We start from the raw sequence: 10,178 nt of genomic DNA, 5'->3' as shown, positions 1-10,178 counted from the left end.
TCTTTGAAAGAGTGATTTTCCCCATAGTAAATCGTATGAAAACTTAAAACGGCTGGCGCTAAGATATAGTTTCTCCGATCGAGCTGAAATTTCGCACAGTTGATATGGGGCCAAAATGGAACTCAAAAAGTATACAGGAGAAAAATGTCTTTTTGTGTCCCACGCTATTGCACATGCTAGAAATTTCTGTAGAGATTGATCCAGCAAATTCTACTAGGATTTCTTTGGAAATTCTTTCTATGATTCTTCTCGGAATTCTTCTAGGGGTTCCTCTAAAAATTTCTACTGGGATTTCTTCAGGAATTTCTAGTGGAATTATTCAAGAAATCTTCCTTGGATCCTTTCAGAAGTTCCCCCGGTGATTCTTCCAGGAATTCTTTCAGAGATTTCATTCAGAGATTCTTCCAGAAATTTCTCATGAAATTCCTCCAGGCGCTTATATTGGCCTTCCTTCGGGAATTATGGCTAGGATTCCTCAAGCCACTCCTGCTGCGATTCTTTCAACAATATCTCTCCTCCTCTAAAAATTATCACTGTGATACCTTCTGGAATTCTACTGGGAAAGTTCTTCCGGAAATTCTTCCGGAAGATCTCTCTGAGATTTTTCTATAAAATCCCTTCATTGATTCTTCCATATATCCAGGATATATCCATATATATAAGGATATATCCAGGACTTTCTACAGAGGTTCTTCCAGAAATTCCACACGGGATTTCCCCAATACGCTAAGATCGCTTAGCACCTAGAATGTGTAAGACCTACTTATAAGTGCATAATTTCCAGACCACACAAAAATGTGTAACAGTTACACATTCACAAAAACAGCTCGTAGTAAACCTAGCTAGATTGCCGTAAAAAATTTGTTGCGAATTTCACGATTTTGTGGACGCTGGAGCTGATTTTGTGATTGTACAAGGGTTACACATTTTTGGTGTAGTCTGGAAATTATGCACTTTAGTGCTGAGCGGTTTTAGCGTGAAGAATTTCTATTGACCTTCCTCCATGAATTTCAGCTGAAATTCTTCAAGCAATTCCCATTAGGACTCCTTCAGAAATACTTCTAGGGATTTCTCCTGGCATACTGACTTGCTTCAATACTTTCGGGAAACCTTCCTGAGATTCCTCCAGAAATTCCTCCTGCGATTCCATCAGGGATTCCTCCAGTATACTTCCACCGATTCTTTCAAGGAGAACTGTAGGCATTCCTCCAGGTATTTGTTAGAAGAACTTTTCTTTTTATTTTTTCATTTTTATTTATGTGTATTTAAACTTACATGCTAATTTTACACCCAAGAACTTTTCTAAAGATACCCCTGGAATTGCTCATTCTAGGATTTCTCCAGAAATTACTTCTATCATAGCTCCCGGAATTCTACGGATTTCTCCAGATATTCCAGCTACGACTGCTCAAGCAATTCATGCGATTCTTCCAGCTATTCTTCCTCCAGAAATTCTAACTGTGGTACTTCCGAAATTATGCTACGGATTCTCCTAGAGCCTTATCCTGGTTTTTTTTGCTGGGATCTTTCCAGGCAATCTTCGTAGAATTCTTTGGCTGCTCCACCAGGGATTTCTCCATCGACTCATCCAGGAATTCCTCCAGGGATTTTATCCAAAGATTTCTCCAGAAAATGCTCATGGGATTCCTGCAGAAGCTCTTTTTGGCCTTCCTCCAAGAATACCTCAAACAACTCCTCCTGTGATTCTGCCATCAATTCCTTTAGAAATTCTTCCTAGTAATTCCTATACGAATTTATCCTAGCATTATAACTGGAATTCTTCCTGAGATTCTTTCAGAAAGTCCTCCTGCGATTCTTTCCGGTCTTTCTCTATAGATTCTTCCAGAATGCCTCCACCGGTTCTTGCAGGGCCTTCTCTAGGTATTCCAAGGATTTCTTCTTTGGATTCCTTCCGGCATACCTCATGGGGTTTCTCTTGAAATTCGGGTACAGTTTTCTCCAGCAATTCCTTCTAGGAATTCAGCTGAGGTTTCTACAGAGATACATCCCAGAATCCTTCTAAGAATATCTCCTGTGATTTCTTCAGAAACTCTCCGGTGATTCCTCCAGGATTTTTTATCCAAGATATTTTGTCCATGGATTCTCTCATAAATTTCCCATGGGATTCCTACAGGAACTCCTCTTGGCCTTCATCCAGGAATTTCAGCTGGATTTCTCAAGCTGTTCCTGCTGTGGTTCTTCCAGCAATTCCTCCTAGGACTCCTCCAGTCATTCTTACCGCAATACCTCTCAGAATTCTTCTACGGATTCTTCTAAGAATTTCTCCAGAAATTCCTTCAAAAACATGCTAGGATTTCTCCAAATATTTCTTGATTGACTTCTCCAGGAACTCCTCCTAGGATTCCATAAGCGATTCCTGCTGCTTCTAATGTTTCAGGAATGCCTCCAAGGTCTCCTCCAGAAATTCTTACTGTGATACCTGCAGAAATCCCTCTAGAGATTTCTTCTGGAATTCTGGCCGAGATTCTTCTAGCCAGTTTTCCTAGGATACTTCCAGAAATGCCTTTGATTCTTCCAGGGATTTCTAGCTGTAGGAATCCCAATAGAAATCCCTAAACGAATTTCGGGAATAGTTGGAATTTCCGGAGAAATTCTAGTAGGTATTACTAGAGAAATCTCTAGTGAAATCCTATAGGGATATACGGGAAAAAATTTCTATATTGGAACCCAACAAACATTTTAGCTTTATAGGAGAGAATGCAAAGAAATTGTTGATTGCATTCCCAAGAAACGTAACTAGCTGAATATCAGTTTCTTAAACTATAATTTGTTTAAGAGTGGTTTTCTTAAGCAAACTTTAGTTTAAGAAACTGATATTCAGCTAGTTACGTTTCTTGGGAATGCAATCAACAATTGCTTTGAAATTTTTTTCTATATTTCAATGGCTATTCCTCCGTAATTATTGTAGCAATTTCATTTCAGTTATTTTGCAAATTTCTCAGGCAATTTTATCGTGATTACTTTTGTAATTCTTTATGATTTAAATGTATTTAAATTTATTGCTTCCGAAAACTGCTGAACTGTAAATTCAGAAATTCTCAACTGGACTTGCCTAAAGGAAATCCTATGAAATTCACGAAATATTTCCTGACAAATTACCAAAGAAATTTCCAGAAAAAAAAACCTATTAAAAATACCATAGAGCTTTCAAAGTAGTTGCCAAAAGAATTCATGTAAAAACTACCAGAGGAATTCCTGATGAAAATACAAAAATTTCCACAAACATTCACAAAAAAATTTAGAAGAAAATTTATAAAGAATTCTAAAAGTGATTGCAGTGATTTTTAAAGAACAGCCGAAGATTTGTTTTAAAGAAATTCCCGAAAGAAATCTCTAAGAAAATTGCCGAATCAATTTCCAAAGGAAGAAGTTCCTAAAGTAATAATAGAAGTTTCCAAGATTTCCAAAGGATATGCGAATAAAATTCCCAAATAAATGTTCAATGCAAGTAACATCGAAAATGCCGAAGGTGTTCCGAAATCATCTGCTGCAGGAATTTCTTACAAAATTACTGAAGAAATCTAGAAGAAATTGTCTAAAGAATTTTTATTTAAATTGTAGAAGCGATTTATAAAAGAACTTACGAAGGAGCTTTCGAAGGAATTGGTGAAGAAATACCAATAACATAGATAATGGAAGAAAATCCAAAAAAAGGTGGAATGACTTGCCGAAGATATTTCCAAAAAAAAAGAGTGTTAAGTCGGTACAATGGTTCGGATTAAAAAAAACTGTTCTTTTGTTTAATATAGCGCGTTTAGATTTTCGGGCTAATTTTCCCGCGACGCAGTATATCATTGTACTGAGAAATTGAAGGTGTATCGGAATTTCTTTTTACAAAAAAAAAGCAAAACAACCTGAAAGCCACTGAAACTGGCACCCCCCAGGCACCCCCTAGGAAAAAATCCTAGATACGCCAATGCAAGTTACCCCATTTGACGGTAATCGATTTTGTACCTTTTAATTCCACCCTCTTTTGCTTATCTTTTGACAAAGGATATGCAAAAGACGGCAGAATTAAAAGGTACAATACGGATTACACTCATTCGAAAAGGGTATTCTGCATAGAGAGTTCAAAAAGTCGGTACAATACTCTGAAACTTCTTTAAATGCCTCTTAAAACTCCCTTGAAACCTCGTTGGACCCCCTGTAATACAGCTAAGATCCCTTAGATCGCCCCACTGAAACACCCAGTTCTCCTCACCCACCCTTCCTGAACTACCTTGAAATTCTGATACCGCACAAGACCCTCCTTTAAATCTCCTAGTCACACACTCTTATTTAACTAAGTAAACAAGCCGTTCAATGTATTGAAAATCGATTTTTTAAACTGATAAAAGCATACACAATTGATACTTTTATCAGTTTAAAAATTCAATTGTTCGATGGTTCCTTGCACTGTAATTCGTTCTATGGCGCCGTTCATAACGTAGACTTTTTGGGGGGAGGGGGGTCTGGCCAAATTCTGCCATACAAATTAAAAAAAATTGTATTGACAAAAGTCTACCTACCAGGGGTCTACCAAATTTTGATCTACGTGGTTTATGAACAGCCCCTTTATCTGTGCCATGTTCTGTCCAGTTCACAACGTTGGCATCAGTGTGTGTGTGTGTGTGTGTATAGCAACCACCGCTCATGACAACCAACCGCATTTGCTCTCGTCACTTGCGAACCGACGCCGGCCTGGGTAAGTTGTGCGCGCTACATGTGAGGGGTGATTTCTTTCCCGGATAAATCCTAAACTCCACAGTTCAGCAAGACCATGCTGAGAGTGGCAGATTCGATTCCCGGTCGGCCTAGGAAATGTTCGTAAATGAAATTTCCTGGACTTCCTTGGGCATATAGTATTTTCGTGTTTGCCACACGATTAACGCATGCAACATAGTCATAGATGAGCCGAGTAGTGATCATCCTTTTCTCCTTCTTGTCGTAACGTCCCCACTGGGACAAAACCTGCAATAGAGCTTAGTGTTCTATGAGCACTTCAACAGCTATTAACTGAGAGCTTCCTCTGTCAATGACCATTTTGAATGTGTATATGTCAGGTACGAAGATACTCTATGCCCAAGGTATTAAAGGATATTTTCTTTACAAAATGTTCCTGGACCGACCGAGAATCGAACTCGTCACCCCCAGTATAGTCATGCCCAGGCTTGTCCGCACTGAACGCATGAAAATTCTACTCTTTGGATTTACACCAGCAAGCACATCATAAATTAGAAATCTTTTCATCTTATCAGATAGAAGCATGTTGAAATATTCTAAATGTCATTTCGAACTGCCAAAAAACCGCACCGCAGAGCCACACGGAGCGGGCAATAGGATTGGTGCGCATAAGTGCGCTCTTTAGATTTCAATTAAATGAACATCCCTAGAATTTCCTAAATGACAATGCTTGACTGATAATAACAAAGGAACGGCAGTGTAACATGTAGTAAGGAGGTGACGGTCGGAAACCAAATGTTTCTACCATAGCTTTATCAAATTTGTAAGTTTTTAATATATTTTACAATAATTCAAATAAGCCTAATAAAATCACACTTGCAGCTTTGTAGCAGGTCCAACAGTAATCATTTGTTTGCTTCACAGTAATCTGCTGAAAGAGTCGGTGCCACCAATGCCTCTTCGCAACAAGGATACTGCAAGATGACGTCACGAAGCCGTGCACTGACAGTTCAGCGAGCTAGTTTACATGGACTTAGTCTCTGACGGAGATCCGGCAAAACTGTTTTCCGTTACAATTTCAGTAAAACGGTAATTAGACGATTGGTTTTGTACTAGTAAGCAGAGATGCCAGATATACAGAATTTTCTGTATTATACAGATTTTTGACCCTCTATAGAGACAAGATACAGAGTACAGAAAAATACAGATTTTGAAAAGCTGATACAGATTTCTCCAGAAATTATAAAATTTGAAGTTATTTTCAATAAATTTAATAAAAACTTTGTAAATTGCTGCTTGAAATTTGAAGAACTTCACACATGTTTAAAAAAATTCCAGTAAAAATTAAAAACCGTTAAAAATTAGCACATTTTTTTTTAGTTTTTTTTTTAAATCAAGGACTTGCGGTATCTGCTATATCCTCAAAAACGGCGATACAGAAAAATCTGTATAGATACAGGTTTTTGATAAAATAATCTGGCATCTCTGCTAGTAAGGTTGAATATAATCGATATTTCCGTATCATAATGGCTTCGGAACGGAAAACGTAAATTCAATTTTCGCTGCTCGTTAAAAACACCTTGTAAACAAGCTCGCTGAACTGTCAGACAGTCAGATCAGGTGATTTTCACCCGGGTGAAAACACTCCAGTGAATTTCACCTTGAGCTGCCCGTGCGGCGCTGCGGTGCGGTTTTTTGACAGTTCGGAATGACATTTAGAATATTTCAGCATCCTTCTATCTGATAAGATGAAAAGATTTATAATTTATGATGTGCTTGATGGTGTAAATCCAAAGAGCAGAATTTTCTTGCGCTTAGTGCGGAAAGCCTACATACCGGATATTGACGCCTTAACAGCTGTGGCTAATGGCTATATGGGCCCGGGCATTGCTCATAGAATTCTAAGCTGAGAAACAGGCTTTTCCCAGATTGGAAGATACGCCAAGACGAAGAAGAAGTGCCGAGCTACAGAGGTAGCGGAGTAAGTCTAGGCGTAGCAAGGGCTCCACAATGGGCCCTGCCTAGCCCCTTCAGAAATCCCACACATCTGGAAGCAAATCTGTACAAGCAACATGACATCGCTCTCAAAAGTGCCCAGCTAGGAGTGCCTCGGTCGGGCATGTCAGAAACTAGGTCAGTAAGTTCCTGGTTATGGTATACTGGTTAATGCAATATAATTGGCAACCACATGGTACACGCTTAAGTAATCATTTACAGGTGAGTTAATAGCGACGGCATTCTGGCCTGAAACGGAGAAATAATTGATGACTTCATCATTGATAGAGAGGAATAACGTCTGCTGGATTCATAACTTCTTATAAATCGAACTCAAAAGCGGGCACGAGCTTTGTAATCCGTTTTCGAGAAGCAGAACAGCGTCAACAGAGCCTTAACCCTCGAGCAGCATCTTCGACCACCTTCAGCGACACCACTCTCTTGCTGTGTACCACAAGCGTGCATTTTTCATGATGCGTGTACGCAGTACACGACGCGGCCGCTCGCTCCCAGGTTAAGCCAAATCTGCTGAAACTCCGCAAGTCGATGGTGGAAGCTCAACGAGGTACACGAAACCGTGCAGTTCAGCGGAGCCGTATAGGGGAGAGGGCAAACCGCTCTACGGCTCGACCTACATGGCTTAAACCTGTCGAAGAAGCGCGGGCCGTGGGGTCAAGAAACGCCCGACAGAGGACGTCTGACCGCCGAAGATAGGGGACAACCATCGCGAGTAGCCAAGTACCTAAACCAACTGTTAAGCGCGCTGGGCAAACCGAGACAAAGATAAGCCCCAAAAGCGGGCCTGTTTGGTTAACCTTCACGTACCCGACCTCCAACATCTCATTTTCAAAATGCTGGCATTTCGTCAATTTTCATCCAACTTTTTTGAAGTCGCCCTCAATCGATCATAAATTGATGCTAGTTTATTACACCCAAGTGGCCATGCAATATCCGGAACCATTCCGGAGATATTCCGGATTGTACTGGGGTCAGGGAGGGTGTTGAAGTGGCAAAAAATGATTATTTCGTGTATTATTGTGTTTGAACCATCGACTTTCAGCGGAATTTTCATTGCAAACAATAAAACACATCTGCGATAATCAGATTTGAATAAGTTGATACATCCGGATCACTGTAACAGGTTCCGCGGGGGCCTCATTGGGGACACTTTTGGTTTTCATCCAAAACATGTCGTGCGACATATCAAGCTTCATGATTTCGAATAAGTGAGTCAGAAATGATACCCTGAAGTTCGTATCAACTAATATGGCCACCCCGGAACATCTAGCATAGGTTCCACGGGGGTGACATCGGAGACATTTTTGGTCTGCAACCTAAACATGTCTTGCGACGTATCAAACTTCATGATTTCAAGAGAACGGGGCAGAAAAAAATCCTGCAGTATGAAGCAACTGATATAGTCTCTCCGGAACACCTGAAACAGATTTCGCGGGGGTCTCTCAAACACAATAACACACGAAATAACCACTTTTGATCATTTGGCAAAACAGAGACCTTCCCCACCCCCTGACCCCAGTACAATCAGGAATATATCCGGAATGATTCCGGATGTTACATGACCACTTGAGCAGGGATGCCATATATACAGATTTATCTGTATTATACAGATTTTTGAGCACCCGTACAGATTACGTTTTATATGAAATACAGATTTTTGAGCTAGAGCGGCCATTTTATTTTTATATGGGATACAGATTTTTCTCCCAAATTTTGTATGGGATACAGATTTTTGAAAAAAGTAATACAGATTTTTCAAAAAATCATCTGGCATCCCTGCACTTGAGTATAATAAACTAGCACCAATTTATGATCGATTAAGGGCGACTTCAAAAAAAAATCGGATGAAAATTTACGAAATGCCAGCATTTTCAAAATGAGTTGTCGGGGGTCGGGTATGTGAAAGTTAATCTCTGCGGGGCAGCCAACACGAGCCTCGTGGGTGACGCCTACAGGGTAGTTATGGTCAAAACGAAGGGCGCGTCAGTACCACCGCACCGGAATGCTCTCTCGAGATGCTGTAGAAGATAAAGCCAGGTTGTGCCGGTGACAAACGAGGAACTCATCGCGATAGCGAAGTCCATCAAGGTAAACAATGTAGCGGGTCTAGATGATATCTTATACCCCAGACAGACATGTGATACGAGTGTGATTCTCGTACAACGGTACACAGTGAAATCAAAATTCTAACAAGACTGTCTTGAATACAGAGAATTATCAGTGTGGCACTCATTTCAAGCGCAATTGTAAGTGATTCTTATAGATGAGTACATTAAATCGAACGTACTTAAAGATAAACCATTAAATGGAGCTCAATTTGCCTATCAGACTGGCAAATCGACTACATTAGCTCTACATTCATTAGTTACAAAAATTGAAAAAACATTTGAACATAAAGAAATACTTTTGGCAGCAGTACTCGACGTAGAAGGCGCGTTCGACAACGCTAGCTTTGCGTCGATGAAAAGAGCCATGACACAAAGGGGTTTTTCTAAAAACATAATCGATTGGATTGAAGTGATGCTTTCAAGAAGGGAAATATCTGCATTTCTTGGGAATTCAGTTGTAAAGGTAACAGCTGTTCAGGGCTGTCCCCAAGGAGGAGTAATTTCTCCTCTCCTCTGGTCCCTGATTGTTGATGATCTTCTTGTAAAATTACAGCATCAAGGATTCGAAGTAATTGGATTTGCGGATGACATTGTCATTATTGTCCGTGGTAAATTCGATAAGATTATATCTGATCGAATGCAAGCTGCGTTAAATTTTACTTTAACGTGGTGTAAAAATGAAGGGTTAAATATAAACCCTATAAAGACAACAATTGTACCGTTTACTAAAAGACGCAAAATCTCCATATTAGATTTAAAACTAGGAGATGTTAAGCTGTCTTTATCTAGAGATGTAAAATTTCTAGGAATTATATTGGATAGCAAGCTCTGTTGGAACAAACATATTGAACAACAGATAGAAAAAGCAAGAAATGCTTTCTGGGGCTGCAAAAGAACTTTTGGTAAGAAATGGGGTCTAAAACCACAGATGATACTATGGATTTATACTGCCATTGTAAAACCTATTATTACCTATTCATCTATTGTTTGGTGGGAAAAAACCAAACAAACTTCCACGCAAATGAAGTTAACAAAGCTTCAAAGGCTTGCTACTGCATCAGTAACAGGGGCAATGTATAGTACCCCATCTAAAGCCTTAGACGCTATGTTAAATCTTTTCACTTTGCTATGTTAAATCTTCTACCACTACACGATTTCATACACATGAACGCTGTTAAATGTGCTCTGAGACTCAAAAGGTCCTCAATGGCCACTGCAGGTGACCTAAGAGGACATATGAGCATATTAAAAACTTTTAGAGTAAGTCCAATATTCTCTATGAATGACGATTTCATAGTGAAGCGTCATTTTTTTGATCATCTCTTTAGAGTTCCTGATGTGTCCCGTCATGATTGGGAAAACAGAGAACCAGAT

Source organism: Aedes albopictus, chromosome 2, assembly GCF_035046485.1.
Source record: "Aedes albopictus strain Foshan chromosome 2, AalbF5, whole genome shotgun sequence".
NCBI lineage: Eukaryota > Metazoa > Arthropoda > Insecta > Diptera > Culicidae > Aedes > Aedes albopictus.
This window is presented reverse-complemented; position numbering follows the sequence as displayed.